This window comes from Mustela nigripes, chromosome 3, assembly GCF_022355385.1.
Source record: "Mustela nigripes isolate SB6536 chromosome 3, MUSNIG.SB6536, whole genome shotgun sequence".
In the NCBI taxonomy this organism is placed as follows: domain Eukaryota; kingdom Metazoa; phylum Chordata; class Mammalia; order Carnivora; family Mustelidae; genus Mustela; species Mustela nigripes.
The window spans coordinates 98,249,271-98,264,233 of record NC_081559.1 but is presented as its reverse complement, the minus strand read 5'-3'; positions in this window follow the sequence as shown (position 1 = coordinate 98,264,233).

Sequence of the window (14,963 nt, the reverse complement as noted above, 5' to 3'; positions counted from 1 at the left end):
CATCAAAGATTATAAACCTTTGTGGGAAATCCATATTAACATGGAAGAGTGGAAGTCATTCATATTATTTTAGCATTCTAGAACACTCATCTGACTTAAAGAATTTTTTTTTCTTTGAAAGGAAAGATGAATGGGCATATATCACTTTGGGCAGAATTCTCCAGAAACTATAACCTACAAGTACTGCATTTATCTGAAACTCTGTATTTTATTTTAAAGGTCGTGGCTGTATAATTCTGACTTCAGCAAGCAGAAATATTTTTCAAAAATGTGGCCTAATTTTATTGTTCATCTTTAAATATTCATTTCATATTTGATAGGCTAGAAATTTGAAATTCAAATGACCGCCTTTCCCTTTGTTCTTAGCAAAATCATCTAAGAGTAAGAGAGCAGTTCATTTACAACAAGATGCAAATAAAATAAACTTCATAATTCAGCAAGAGCTAATTAAAATTATTTGAAAGCCTGTGCTTATAGGTGAGTAAACTGTAAATTCTAGTTGTATAACTCAGATTCTTTAGGAGTGTCTTTAAGGAAATCATTTACCTCCTACATCATTGAATCAGAAAGCTGAAAGGGACTCCTACAAAACCCTCATATTACAGATGAGTTTTGGAGAGTTTCCTCAGCACATACAAGGGCACTTTCCAAAATGTTACAGAGTTAGGAATCACATCAAGGCCTACTGTCTTCAAGTCCTTTGCACTTTCTAAGAAACACTTGGCCAAGCATACTATATATTGAGTACATCTTTCTAGATCTCATGTCCAAGATCTAGTCGGGGTATGTTCTCTCAAACCCAAGATGAGGGTTGCAGGTGACAGTGGGTTACTGTAGTATCACTGATTTTTAATATGACATAGTATTAATAGAAATCTCCCTTCAAGAAGATCTAAGCAGAGGTCAGTGAGAAAGTCTAATTATTCTAAAAACAAACAAACAAACAAACAAAAAGAGCATCATGCTTTTTCTCCAGAGGACATTTGTAGCTGTTAATATGAAGTACATTTGATATGAAATCTCTTAACATAACATATATTTATTGAAGATGATGGTCAATCTAGAAACCTGACATAACCTACTCATGTTCTTTTTCTTCACTTGTATATCAGTTCCCTAGAGCTGCTATAAAAAAACACCAAAAACTGAGTAAACTAAAAGAGAAATTTATTCTCCCACAGTTCTAGAAATCTGAAGCCAAGGTGTCGGTAGGCTCATGTTTTCTGTGAAAGCTCTGAGGGGGAATCTGTTTCACGCTGCTTTCTTAGCTACCTCTGGTGGTCGCTGGCAGTCCTTGGGGTAAGTTGGCTTATAGTGCTATCATGTCAACCTTTCTGTTTGTACAGGGATTCCTTCCCTGTGTTTATGTATGTTTATGTGGCTCTAAGTTTGCATTCCTTATGAGGATACCAGCCATTGGATTTAGGGCCCACCCTAATCTTAATTGTACCTGAAAAGTTCCTGTTTCCAAATAAAGGGGCATCAGTAGTGCTGGAGATTAGCTTCAACACATCTTTTCTGAGGATGGAATTTAACCCACCAGAGCTCCCAAATTATTATTTTAATAAATGAAGCACTGTTATAGGAGATAGGATGGATTCTTGGATGACTGTTTTCTGAGTGAATCATGTTTGGCCAACTCACAAAAAAACAAAAATAGAATATCTGGATCTGATACCAAACCCTATTTGGCATGGGAATTTTTTAAAACTTAGAAATGGATTGCATGGAGCATTGGGTGTGGTGCAAAAACAATGAATATTGTTACGCTGAAAAGAAATTAAAAAAAAAAAAAAACCTTAGAAATGAGGCACCATCATTAATGTATCAGACCATTCGTGACAAGTGCAGACAATAGATAACAGCTCCAGGTAAGTGGGTCTTTCCATCACCCTTATTACAATTCATTGGAAGAGCTACTTCTGAATTTTATATTTTAAATATTTACTTATTAGAGAATTTTAAACTAATCATAGCCTCTTTTTTTTTTTTAATCTATTTACCTAAAAGGGACACTGAGACACCCCCCACCCCTGCTATATAGGTTTCCTGGGCAAAGGCATTCCAAGATGTCAGAAACAAATCAATATCTCCTCATATTCTAGAAGATTTAATAATTTCACTCAATAGCAGGTACCAACATAAGGTGCATAGGACACAAGCTATGGGATACATCTGGAGCGTGATGCTCAATTCTTCCTCTAATTCCTGTTCTAAAATTCTGTTTATCTTTTTCACATTTTTATGAGTGATTTGTCATTACATATGGATATATATATATATGATAAATGGAAAATTCTTTAAAGTAAGAAACTTGATCTCTTGATAAACTTTATAGCAATTAGTATAACATCTTGCACAGAACAGAGATTGAACTAATACTTACAGGATAAATAAATATATGAGTTTTTAAGCCCAATTGATTTTGCATGAACCAAACTGTGTTTGAATTTCATAAAACACCAACAAGATAAACAAATTTTTCACATGCTAATACATGTGATCAAGTCATTGCTCCATGAGTTGGTTTCACATATCATGCACAAAGAAATTTTATCAAATTTAGTAACATGTTATTTGGCAAAAATAATTCGTTGAGTAATAATTATACCTTGTCTTCTCACAATGGGTTATTCTTAAACTACTTATAAAGAACAAAATTATTTTTAGTTTATGATTTTAAATTATAAGGAAAAGAAAAAAACACTGAAAATAATGTGTATATAGATCTGACAAGCTGATTTATTTGACTAAGTATATAAAACTCCAATAATAGCGACCAATAACTAATATGGTAGTATCACAACTTATCAAATTAAATTATGACTAGTTAAGAAAAGGTTCATTGTAAAGCTTCCACTTAAAACATATTTGGGAGAAATGCCTATTTCTTGACAAAATTTAAAGCAGACAAAAATCCTTAAAAAAAAGAAATGACCATAGGGAAAGAAAAAATGAGCATGGAAATCAAAATAGAATTGCATATATCAGAAATTTTCTGATAATTTTTAAAAATATATCTTTGGCTCTTAACAAGTGTAAGTCTGGGTCTATAAAGAATTGCCAGGAAATTGAAACTACACATTGATCTTCCAAGTTTGGAGGCCTGGTACCAGCTCTGTGGGCTCTTCAGATCCCTGACAGGTCCAGGTGTACAATCTTCCCATAGGTAGAGTCCTGTTCCCCAAGCTTTTTTCACAAAGAGTTTGAGGTAAAAACAATGTGTATATACTTGATTTTATCACTGTGGGGACGTTTTGTTTGTTTGGTTTTGGTTTTGGAGGATTTTTGTTAGTTTTTATTTTGGGTTTTTTTGGGGGGGTTGGGGGGGATTGTTTGGTTTTGTTTTGGGGGTTTTTTGTTTGTTTGATTGTTTGTTTAGGGTTTGCTTTAGTTTTTGTTTTCTGTTAAGTTGGTTTGACCACTTAGGCTGAATGACTCTTTGTTCTTAAGCCTTTAGTACATTTCCCTTTGGAGGGTATCATTCTGCTCTCAAAGTACAAATGGAATTAAGCTATCCCAAGATATTTTGTGTACCTTTCCTCTCTATTATAATTGTCTACATTCTCATCTACTCATTCCAACCGTTCTTCTCCATACAGTCTTCCACACCACACGCATTCACACAAAAACACACTCTACAGTTTTCAAGAGAAATGTTGTCTTACTTGCCACATATCCTTATTACCTAGGACAACACCTCAAAACAGGTGTTCAATTACATTTGGGTACCTTTCTCCCTTTGTAGGCTGTGGGAACAATAGAGTGAGTGCAGGTGTCCTACTACAAGATTTTTCACTTTCATAGTATCAGTGGTAAGCAATTTATGTGAACATTACTTTTCTTTTCACTTCTCTCTTTTATCTTTCTTTTCTTCTGTAAATCATGCTTTCTCCTGCTTTAAAAATATATGACCCCCTTTCTTTCCTTTTGCTGATCTTCTTCCATAAATTTTTAGACAAACTCATTACCTATCTAAATTTTAACAATAGATCCCAAAAGTCAGGAAGAAAATGAGGTTTTCTAAGACCCCAGACCAAATCTTAGAGTTATCAAATGATTAATTTTCAACTAGTTCAATTAATTTGAATACTGAGAATGTATGCTAAAAAATAGTCATTTTTAGAATTTCAAAGACATACAAATAACATATATCTAATTATATATGTATGTATATATAATATATCTAATTATTCCTTCAAAGAAGTATGTTCCCTATATCAACCTACCTTGTGAAGTCCACATAAACATAATATTGTGTCTTTAGACTTAGTAATCGGGACTGCAGAATTTGACTGGAAACCCTATGTTTCCAGCCACCAAATTCTAACAAGATTCTCTCCTTAACAGAACTATGTCCTGCTCTCAGCAGAGTCAGAAATAATGGAATTGCTCATTAAAAATAATGAGATATCTTTGTAATGAGTTCTGATCTATAGCTTCTGTCTGTGAAATATCTTCTTTTCAATAAAAAAAAAAAAATAATTAGATCCCGCAGAGGTCTCACCTTGGGATATACAAGGCAACCTCAAAATCACAGTTAATTATGTCAGCTACATACTTTAAGAACAATCTTACCAAAAAGCAGAGTGACTAGGAAAAGAAGCTACTTTTGATAATGAAGTGGACCTGGAAGAGAAAAGCAGATAGAAAACAACCAAGAGGACACTGTCACTGTTTTGCTTCCATGAGCCATCATACTTTTTTCCTAAAGAATTTACTCTGACAGAAAACAGAGCACTAGTCAGTAAAGGGTTAATCTCATTTCTCAACTCATCAGACACTTGCACTCTTCAAACTTCTAAACACACTTTTCTTGCCTTAACTGCCTCTTTCATGCTGTGAAAATGGAACATAATTTTTTACTGAAGCCATACAGAAGTTTAGCAGGCAATTTCTTTAAACATCATGCAGTTTTTTCAAGGGCTAGTGCAGTAGAGCAGTAACTAACTTTCCTATTATTTCCAACCGTACTGGTTGCCTATACCATCCAACATCTTGTTCTTTGTTTGAACCCTCCATTTCTGAAGTCATTAATGGCAAGTAGTAACAATCACAATAATAGCTACTATATAAGTATTGATTATGTCCCGGTCATGGTATACCTTTACCATACATTATATCTTATTCAGTCTTTACAAGTACCCTATGTGGTAGGTATTATTGTTCCTGTTTTGTGTATGATGCACTAGGGGTTCAAGAATATTAATGACTTATCTAAGCTCTAATACCAAGTTAGTGACTAGAGGACGGCTCAAAGAGTGGAGAAGCTGGGAAAAAAAGGAACCAAAATTAACATTAGTTTCTGAATTCTGCATCCATTCCTTAAAAATTAGGACTCCTACGAATATCCCCTCTCCTTAATTTAAGATGCTTTGACTTATGAACTTATTCAAGGTCTCACCTAGTCACCCCAATCTGTATATCTGACTTGGCCAGGAAGGTTCAGGGCCTCCATAACCCAGTTCCTGGCAGTGCAGTGCTGTCACATCACCCAAATATTTTCAAGAGAAAAATTCATTTTCTTATGTGAATATCCTGATTTTGAAAATATTGGTCAAATTTTCTAAAAGCACATGTACCGATCAGACCTGGCCCAGAGATTGTGATTTATGTCATCTGCTTTAAAATCTGCTACAATGCTTCAGGACTGAAGGAATTCTGAACTGTCCCCTCTAGTTTGGGCCCCTGGCTCGCACAGACTGTTTTCATCACTTTACAGAATTTATCTCCGCTCTTTGCTTCCTTCTTCATTTTTAAGTGATTAGAAATCCTTCTCAGTGGCATGGTAGGTTCTCCTTATTTCTAAACCTTAGCACTGAATATCAAGACAATAAAAGGAGTCAAATGTTATGTAACTGGGTGAGCCATTTAACCTCATGTAGCTCATCATTAATCTAGTTAGGCTGCTTACCCTCCTGGGGACCCAAGCATGCACAGGAACATTTAGAATCTTTTATCAAACACAGTTTACTTGTATGTAGAAAAGTGGTACATCTTTGTTGGCATGACAGTTGGGATGGTAAGGTCAGGAGAAAATGGGCCAGATCAGAATCATTTATTTATTTTTTATTAATTCCCTAAAAAATATTTGAGAGGTGAATACTGATTGTTCCACAGTGAGGCTGAACAACAGTGAGAAGACGTACTATGTCACCACTAATAACATCAACCAGACATGAGAAGTAGACTTGGAAGTCTGTGGATTCCCCAGGAGATTTGGTGTGTTTCTAGCTGACTATTTCACGAGAGAAAAAGTAACAGTATTCACTATTCAGAAAAGTTGGTGTACAGGGATTCCCACAGAGAATGTTCTTTTAAATCTCAAGCATTTTATCGAGTCCACAGAGGTCTGAAGACTTTGGCTACAACCCTACATGCACACCCAAAACCCCCCACTGGCCCAACCACAGAGAATCCCCTTGGCTTCAGGCCCTACCAGGCTGTATCTGGCTTTAAGGTTAGGATAGAAGTAAAGAAAGGCTCTGTCTTATTGAAGCATTGTTGACAATCTGTTGTCAGCATGAGTCTCCTTTGGAGGACATGACAGATGCTTGGAAATAATGTTTTGACAAAATGACCTTCTGGATGGCCAGTGAACTTGTTTTCCTTTTTTCCCTTTCCCTCTCAGGTTCACACCCCTGCTATTAGTAAGTGTATTCGTGTTCCAGAGGTTCTGTAACAGATTATCACAAGCTGGGTGACTTAAAAACAATGGAAATGTATTCCATCACAGTTTTGGAGGGCAGAAGCCTCAAAGCAAGGTGTCTACAAGGCCAACTTCCTCCAAAGGCTCTAGGGAGACTCTGGTCCTTGGCTCTTTCAGTTTCTGGTAGTGCCAGGTGTTCCTTAATTTAGGATTATATCACTCCAGGTTCTACCTCTGTCTTCATATGGCCATCTCTTGTATGTCTTCTGTTCTGTCCCTTATAAGAGCATTTTGCATTGGATTTAGGATGCACCACATAATCTAGGATGATCTCATCTCAAAGTCCCTAAATAGAGCCTTTGCAAAGACCCTTTTTCCAAATAAGGTTGTATTCACAGGCTCCAAAATCTGGAAATATCTTTTGGGAGGTCATCATTCAAACCACCACTTGTACAGAATGCACGTGCATGTGTGCACGCACACACACACACACACACACACACACACACACACACCCTTCTAATGAGAGAGATGAGGGAAAACACCCACAGGCAGGAGCCTCGGCTCTGGATCAGTAACACAGAGGTTCCCTCCTTGTATTTTGTATTCACGAAATTTCTGAGTACAATGGATTTAGGCTGAATCTGGAGACTGTAAATCCCCCTCTTCACTCTAAACATCTCTGAGAAGATGGGTCCTGCTTAAGAATCTCAAAATAATTAAATTTTCAAATGCTTACTTTGGAAAAATGGATCAGGAAAGAGTATACTTGGGTAAAATGCACTTGGCATTTGTAGAACATAAAATCTGACAGGCATCATCAATTAGACATCCACTATAGCACACCTTCAGTTGGTGTTTTGCAAATAAAAGCCAACCCAACTAAGAAAGCTGAAATATGTGCAGGGCATGTGGTTTAGTTGATTAAATGAATCTAATGCACCTGCTACTTAGACAATCTCTGCTCATCAACTTGGTCCCCAAACACATTCTATGGGATTAATTTAATGCCAGCTACTGGGAATAAAGCAAAATCCTATTTTTTGCAATGGAAATTACCTTCTCAACTAAGGCAACTAAGAAGATGGAGAAAGCCCATGTGCTTTAACTAAATCTCTATGGGACTTCTTACAATGTGTCTCTAGAAACTGCATTTGCCTTTTTGCTCACATACCTGCCTACTCAATGAGGTAGAAATTACACACTTAGTCTGGGCCAATCTTGGCAAAACTGGATGTTTTCTCCAAAAATTCACTTAAAAACTTAAACTTATAGCTTTCAAGTAGTTTCCCATGCAGGGGACTCTCCCAGCACTCCTCCTTCCTTCCTTCCCACTTTGGAATTCTGTAAGCATTGTTGGATATGTGTCCTCTAGTCTTGTTTCACTTTCCCAGTCTCATCTATCAGCCTGTCTTTGGCATACCTTGTTCTTCTCCACCATGTTTGTTGACAGATGTCCAAATTCTTCCCTAATAAGCATGCTTCCTGGATTGTAATCACCTACCGCTGTAGACCAGAAGCATCTCAGACACCATTCCAGATTTACTATCTGTATCTTAACTGTAAGCATATTAAAGTGTAAATGCACTCTCAAACTCACACTTACTTACTAAGTTATGACATTTGCTTTGCTCTAGCTTCCCAGCAAGCATGTTTCCTTATTTACAATTACAACTCTACTTCTTCATCTGCTATTTGTGTAGAGCAATGGACTTTTTTTTTTTTTTTTTTTTTTTTTTTTTTTTTTTTAGAGCAATGGATTTTAAAACTAGCTGCTCATCACTTGAGGAATTGTGGTTGTTGATTTTCTTTATTGTTATCAGAAAAGCTCCACCCCTCAGGGACCTTAATTTCATTTGTCTGAGATGAAGCTCAGGCATGGCCTTTCTCTTTTTATTGTTGTTTAACTTCCAGGAGGAAATTCTAATATACAACCACATTTTAAAACACTGTCAACACAGGATAGTGATTTAATGTGGTTTTGAGTTAACAGCATCAGCATCACCCAAACTTGCTGAAAATGCAAATTCTTTGCCTCTATCCCAGGTTTTCTGAACCAAAAATTCTGGAGGTAGGCCCAACAAGCTGTGTTTTGACAAGCCCTTCGAGTGATTATGATGAGGTTTGAAGCTTGAGAAACCCTGCCATCAAGTATCTCTTGCCATTTATTCAAAGTTCTCAAGGTTCTTTGGAAGGCACAGAAATGAATGAAGTCTGGTCTTTACCATGGTATAACAAAAATTTACCTGGAGGAAACACCTTAACGCTAGACAAATGCAAACAAGACACAAACTTTCAGAGCTGTATAATTCTAGTCAGAATGTGACTAAATACAAGCAAAGTGGATGTGAATAGAAAAAAACAAAAACAAAAAAACAAATAAATTAAAAAAAAAAAACAAGAAAACAAACCAACCTGTTACTCCCAAGTGGAAGGATTTCTGTGGAAAGAGGAAATTTCTACAGGTAAAACAGCATAAACAATAGGAGGGAAAAGGACAGTAAGCAACTAGGTTGAATTATGAGGAGATGGATCAAAAAAATCAACAGGTGGTAGACTATGGAGGACATTAAATGTCACTCTAAGTCATTAAGGTGTTTCTAAAAATACACCAGAAAAAAATATCTAAGGTATGAGTTGCTGTTAGCTCAATAAAGGGAAGTAAGATAACAGTGACATTTTCAGGCCCTGAAAAGAGTGTGTACAAAGGCCCTGAGACAGGAAAGACCATGGTATCTTCAATAGAATCTCAAATCGGAGATCATGAAGCACTCATTTAAATTCAAGGTCTTAGTGCTCATCTGGGATGAGCCGATTTGCAGAGGACAAATTGATAGGAATTGTGACCTTGAAACTGCAATTTAATTCTAAAAGACTCCCTTCCTGTTTATAAGTGATACAATTCTCCCCACTATTAAGGCCTCCTTTATTTCTCATTCATCTTTCTAATTTCTTTATTTTAATGTAAACTAAGAGGATGCTCTGAATAACTAAAAAGTTCAAAGTAGGGAGATTTTTGTGATACAACACAATCTGGAAGGTTGCTATAGTAATGAAGTGTGGAAAAACAAATTTAATGGTGGTTACATGGCCATTCTTCACTTGTAACTATAGCTTCCTTCTTGGAGGGCTACCATTTAGTATCACATCGTGGGGTGATTCCCAACGCCATAAAAATAAAATGTAGTGGGCACTTGATGCCTTTTTGTTGCTTCACAACCATCTTTGCCATTTTAAGTTACAGAACTCCAAATTTTCCATACCCAACGGTCCTGACAACACACCCTATCTACTAAAACCCTCTATCTGGATCTCAGATTATGTGATCATAGATGGCACTTCAAGATCAGAGCATGGAGGGATGCATGGGTGGCTAAGACAGTTAAGCAGCTGCCTTTAGCTCAGGTCATGATCCCAGGGTCCTGGGATTGAGTCCCACATCTAGCTCCTTGCTCGGTGGGGAGCCTGCTTCTTTCTCTCCCTCTGCCTGCCACTCTGCCTGCTTGTGCTCTCCATCTCTCTGTTAAATAAGTAAATAAAATCTTTAAAAAAAAAATTAAAGCATGGAACTCAGGTGTCAACAATCAGAATGTCATACTTCCTTGCTCACAGGGGCTTATTCTGAATGGCCCAAAAATACTAGATTGTGGAACATGGTTATTTTAATAGCTTATTAGATAGCTTTTTCTAATTTTTTTCTGAAAAAGAAAAATAACTTGGCCAAGAACATTTGGCAGAACTTGTCCTGCTAGCTATCATAACACTCTATACATAGCTATTTAAATAGAATGATATTGGTTAAGCCATAGTCATAGAAATCAATGAAATAGCAAAGAGAATCCAGAAATAGAATCAGACATGTGGGATTTATACATCTAAGAATATCATTGAAAAATCAGTAAGGAAAACAAAAGTAGTTTTAGAAAAATGAAGGATTTCAAAAATAATGTTGGAAATTGTGGTTACTTGGGAAAATTAGAGTAAGAACCCTATTATATAGCAGTCTAAAATTAAATTCTGGATAGTCTAAAATACTAAATGGAAAATCTTATAAAATAGTTTCTTTTAAATTATTGCCACATAGTATAATCACCTGGTGTTCTTTAAAAAATGAAAATTCCAGGATCCTTTACATTATCAATTAAGTATGTGTGAGGGTGTGATCTATGCATTACTGGATTTAGAGCTTCTCTGGTTTCTAATGTGTAGCCAAGTTTGAGAACCATTACTGGTTAATCAAGAAATGTGCTCCTGATCTTTCTAGCGGTCAAAGGAAAGAATAAGTTAATAGCAACTAACAAAATTTCATTAAAAAAAAAAAAAAAGGCCAAGGGGTGCCTGGCTGACTCAGTCAGTAGAGCGTGTGACTCTTAATCTTGGGGTTGTAAGTTCAAGCCCCAGGGTGGTATAGAAATAACTTAAAAATAAAATCTAAAAACAAAACAAAACAAAAAGCCAAATGTTCAGGAGGTTTACCTGTTTTCCTGGTGCTGAAAAATAGGGAGAAATGCCATCACTTAAAAACTTCAAAAATTATTAGTGCATCCTATAAATCTATTAGATTGACAGTGGCAATATAAAACTAATGTCTTTGCTAGGTATGCTTTTCCACCCTTAAAACTAGCTAAAAGGATCTTAATGGGTTGACCATAGAGTGCTCAGGACCAGGCTCATACAGAACTCAGCAAATTTATCCCCTATAAACAGTTTGAATAGTTCTCTATCTGGATACAGCAATGGCTTCGCCATCATCAAAAACAGTTAATTTCTTCTTGTGTATATGTACTGCTCTAGTCAGCATTTCTCCAGATCATTTAGCCCTGGGCATGCCTGACACCAGAGTCTTAATGCAGCAGTTTTGGACTTGAAACATCTAGAACATTTCTCCTTCCTAGTCCTGTAGATCATGTAACTCCTTCACCCCGAGTTTAGACATAACATCTGAATCTTTCTATCATAAATTCCATGCTGTCACTATCAAAAAATTAGAGTTGTCATATAAGTTGAAATATACCCACAGGAATTTTCCATTTCATTGTAACACACAGAGGGAGCCCCACTTTGAGGATTAGTCCAGTGGGAAGGGATACTAGAAATATGGTCTGAACCCCTGAAACTGGGGAAAGTTGATGAGGTGAAGAGAGTACAGCAAGAATAGACAACCTACATCTAAGACCAAGGTTCCAGAAAGAAGAAACCAGGTATTAAGAACAGTAAAAAGTCTGACATTTATGAGTCAGAGATTCCCAGATTAGCCTGCTTGTTTCACAGATGCTCAAATAAGATATGAGAACCTGGATCAGAGACAAAGGACTCTGTTACTGAGAGCACAGTGGGGAGCATGAGGTTTGTGCTCACATCAATTGCCTGTATCCCTCAAGTGCCATGGAGTGAGTGGGGGGGTGGATCATGTAGCACTGGGCCTGGGGGCACTGTGCACATGGTAGGTTTGTGTCACAGCTGAGGCACCTTCAGATTATAAAACACCCAATCTATGAAGAGACCTGTCCAACTGTCCAATTGTCCAACCTGTCCACAAGCAGACCTGTCCAACTTTTACCCTAGGGGCACATTATCATCACTGTATTGCCCTCTGCCCTGAAGGGGAGATACCTCCATTTTCAAAGGTTATCTGCTATATAAACATTCTTAGAAAGTAAGTACAAGGAAATACCAGAAAGAAAATGCAGGAAAACCACTGCATCCTAAGGGAGAGTTTGGGGTGCATCTGGTGCCTGATGGCACAGCTGCCCTAATCAATGCAAGATCAAGGCTCTTGCTTTTGCCCATCTAGCTGGTTTAGACAGGATCTATAAGGGACACATGCTGGTAGATGGTTGTTGCCATCACAGGTATCCAAGATACTGCGTTTAAAGAAGTGGATCTGTGAGCAGGAGAATAGCATTTGGTCTCTATGCCTGTCTGCTTTCTCTGTGGAGCCTGGCCATTATTGGAAAGGGATTCTGTGGTGTGTATGTGTGTGTACATGTGCATGAACTCCTAGCTGTCAGGCTTTCTGTGTAGGTACCAGAAACAAAGAAATTATAATAAATTAGCCACCTTTGTCCCCTTATACTCCCCCCGTAAATAAATACCATGAAAAATTACCCCTGGCATAGGGAACAAGGAGATGGCTGACAAGACCCCAGAATAAAACATGAAGAAGAGAAAGAGATAAAAAAATTAATCAAAGTTAATACAACTAGCAGCCCACACTGTATCTCAGTTTTATAGGACCAATAACTGATGAATCAGGTTTCCACTTAGAAAAATACTGTGTGAATTCAGGATACAGTAAGAATTTACACTGCCTCTATTAATATAATGCCCTTACCCTACCCTACAACCAGACTCATCGTAAGTCTCTGAAGGTAAAAGCAAAGGAAAAGAATTACACATTTTTACCTGCTACACAGGAAATTCAATAGATTTGCTTCCCAAATATACGTCAATTTTCCTTTATGGATTTCATTACAGGTATACAGTCTACTAAGAACATAGCCAAAGGATATCATTATTATCTGATGCCTTACAACTCCAATTAAGTTAATCACTTTAATAATGCTAAAGCCATTGGGGAAATTTCCTGACAGTAAATGTCTCTGGCATTTTCCACAGTCTTGGTTAGGTCAGCACAGAGAACAGCTGGAGAGGTAAGTGTACAAAGATGTGCTGATTGCAAGTCAAGGAAACTGAAGAAAATCTAAATTAAACACACTCAATTTCTGTTCACTCTGAGGGACAGTCAGTGGGAAATGGGCCCCCTGAGACAGGGAAAGTGGTAGCAAATATGAAGTAGAAAGATGGACACCTGGAGCCATCCCATAAGCTTCCCATGAACTTTCTTCTCATTCACAGCTATCCTTGACAATTGGGAAACATGTTCAGCTTGTGTGCCCCAGGATGCTATTGAATATATTGTGAAGCAATAACCATAGATAATTGAAAGATGATGTCATGCCAAGCAACACAGTGTAGCACAACATAAACTGCCACTAACTGGCTAGAGGACCTTAGACAAAGCTACCTTTTGCTTCCAATCTCATTTTTCTCCTTGATGAAATGAAGCACTCACTAAATCTATGGTATTTAAAACATCTTTCTGGAAAGTGGGACAATTCCAAGGAAAAGCTTTAAAAATAACCTGGTGTAGGGTAGGAGAACAGGTTGAGGAGAAAAGTCAGTAAACTAGGTCTCACCTTTCTCTTTGACCATCTCAAATGGTATCTATTTTACATATTTAATATACCTATAAAATTTAATCTTAGGTAAGGATCTTCTGCCAAAATGAATTTAATAAATACTGGAATAAAAATCTCTCTGGTCCTTTCCACCATTAACAATCTATCAGTTTTTAAAAAATTTTCTCTTAATGGAAAGCCAACAACCACATATATATATACACACAAAACTGGGGGCTCTAAGTCTTAAGGGACTCACAGTTTAGAGTCATATAATAAAGAAAAACACCCTTGATGACCCAACAAGATTCATTCAGAGATTTAGACACAGAACCCTGAAAGGGAGTTCCCCTGAAACCTCCTGGGAAATAATACCTCCTGGGAAATAACATACAGGTTTTAATTGGAAAGGAATAGTCTTTATTCCTTCCCAAGTGTTGTCTCCTTGTTCATTTATCTCTTAGGAAGGGAATTTAGGGATATAATGTGGAGATAGAACCATGTCTAACACAGAACCCATTAAATCAATTTGCTCTTGTGGAGCTCTTCTGGATTTCAGGAACATTGAGACAAATGAGAGAGTCCAGGAACAAAAGTGTCCAAGACTCAGGAGCTTCATCACTAAGGCAAAGCAGGTGAAAGGTCTCACATCATTTATGTACTCCTGCCATTTTGACCCCCTCTTCTGTTTCAGATTCTCATTTTAGTTAAATGCTTCCCCTATTTAATTTTTCTCATCCAAATGCAAAAAGAAAGGAGAATGAGAAACCCATCTGGTGTGACCAGAAGAGTCTTATGCCACTAAGGGCTGGCTTAATATGCCAAGGGCCACGCATGATTCTGAGTGGTACAAAACCAGCATTCTTATTCTCATTTAATTCTTCCTTCAGCTTTTCTGAGAAGGCCTGGATCTGGAATTAATAAGACATTTTGATTTGCTTCACAGATGCCATAAAAGCTAGAAATAGTAAAGATTCCAGTAAGGAAAGAATTTCCACATTAAGAGTTCTGGCCCAATGAACTTTAGTGGGAAGACCAGTGTATAAACAGGAAAGGCACACATACAGGGTAGAACCTTCCATTCCTTAATGCCAGAGATGCAGAACTCAAAACTGGGGGCTCTAAGTCTTAAG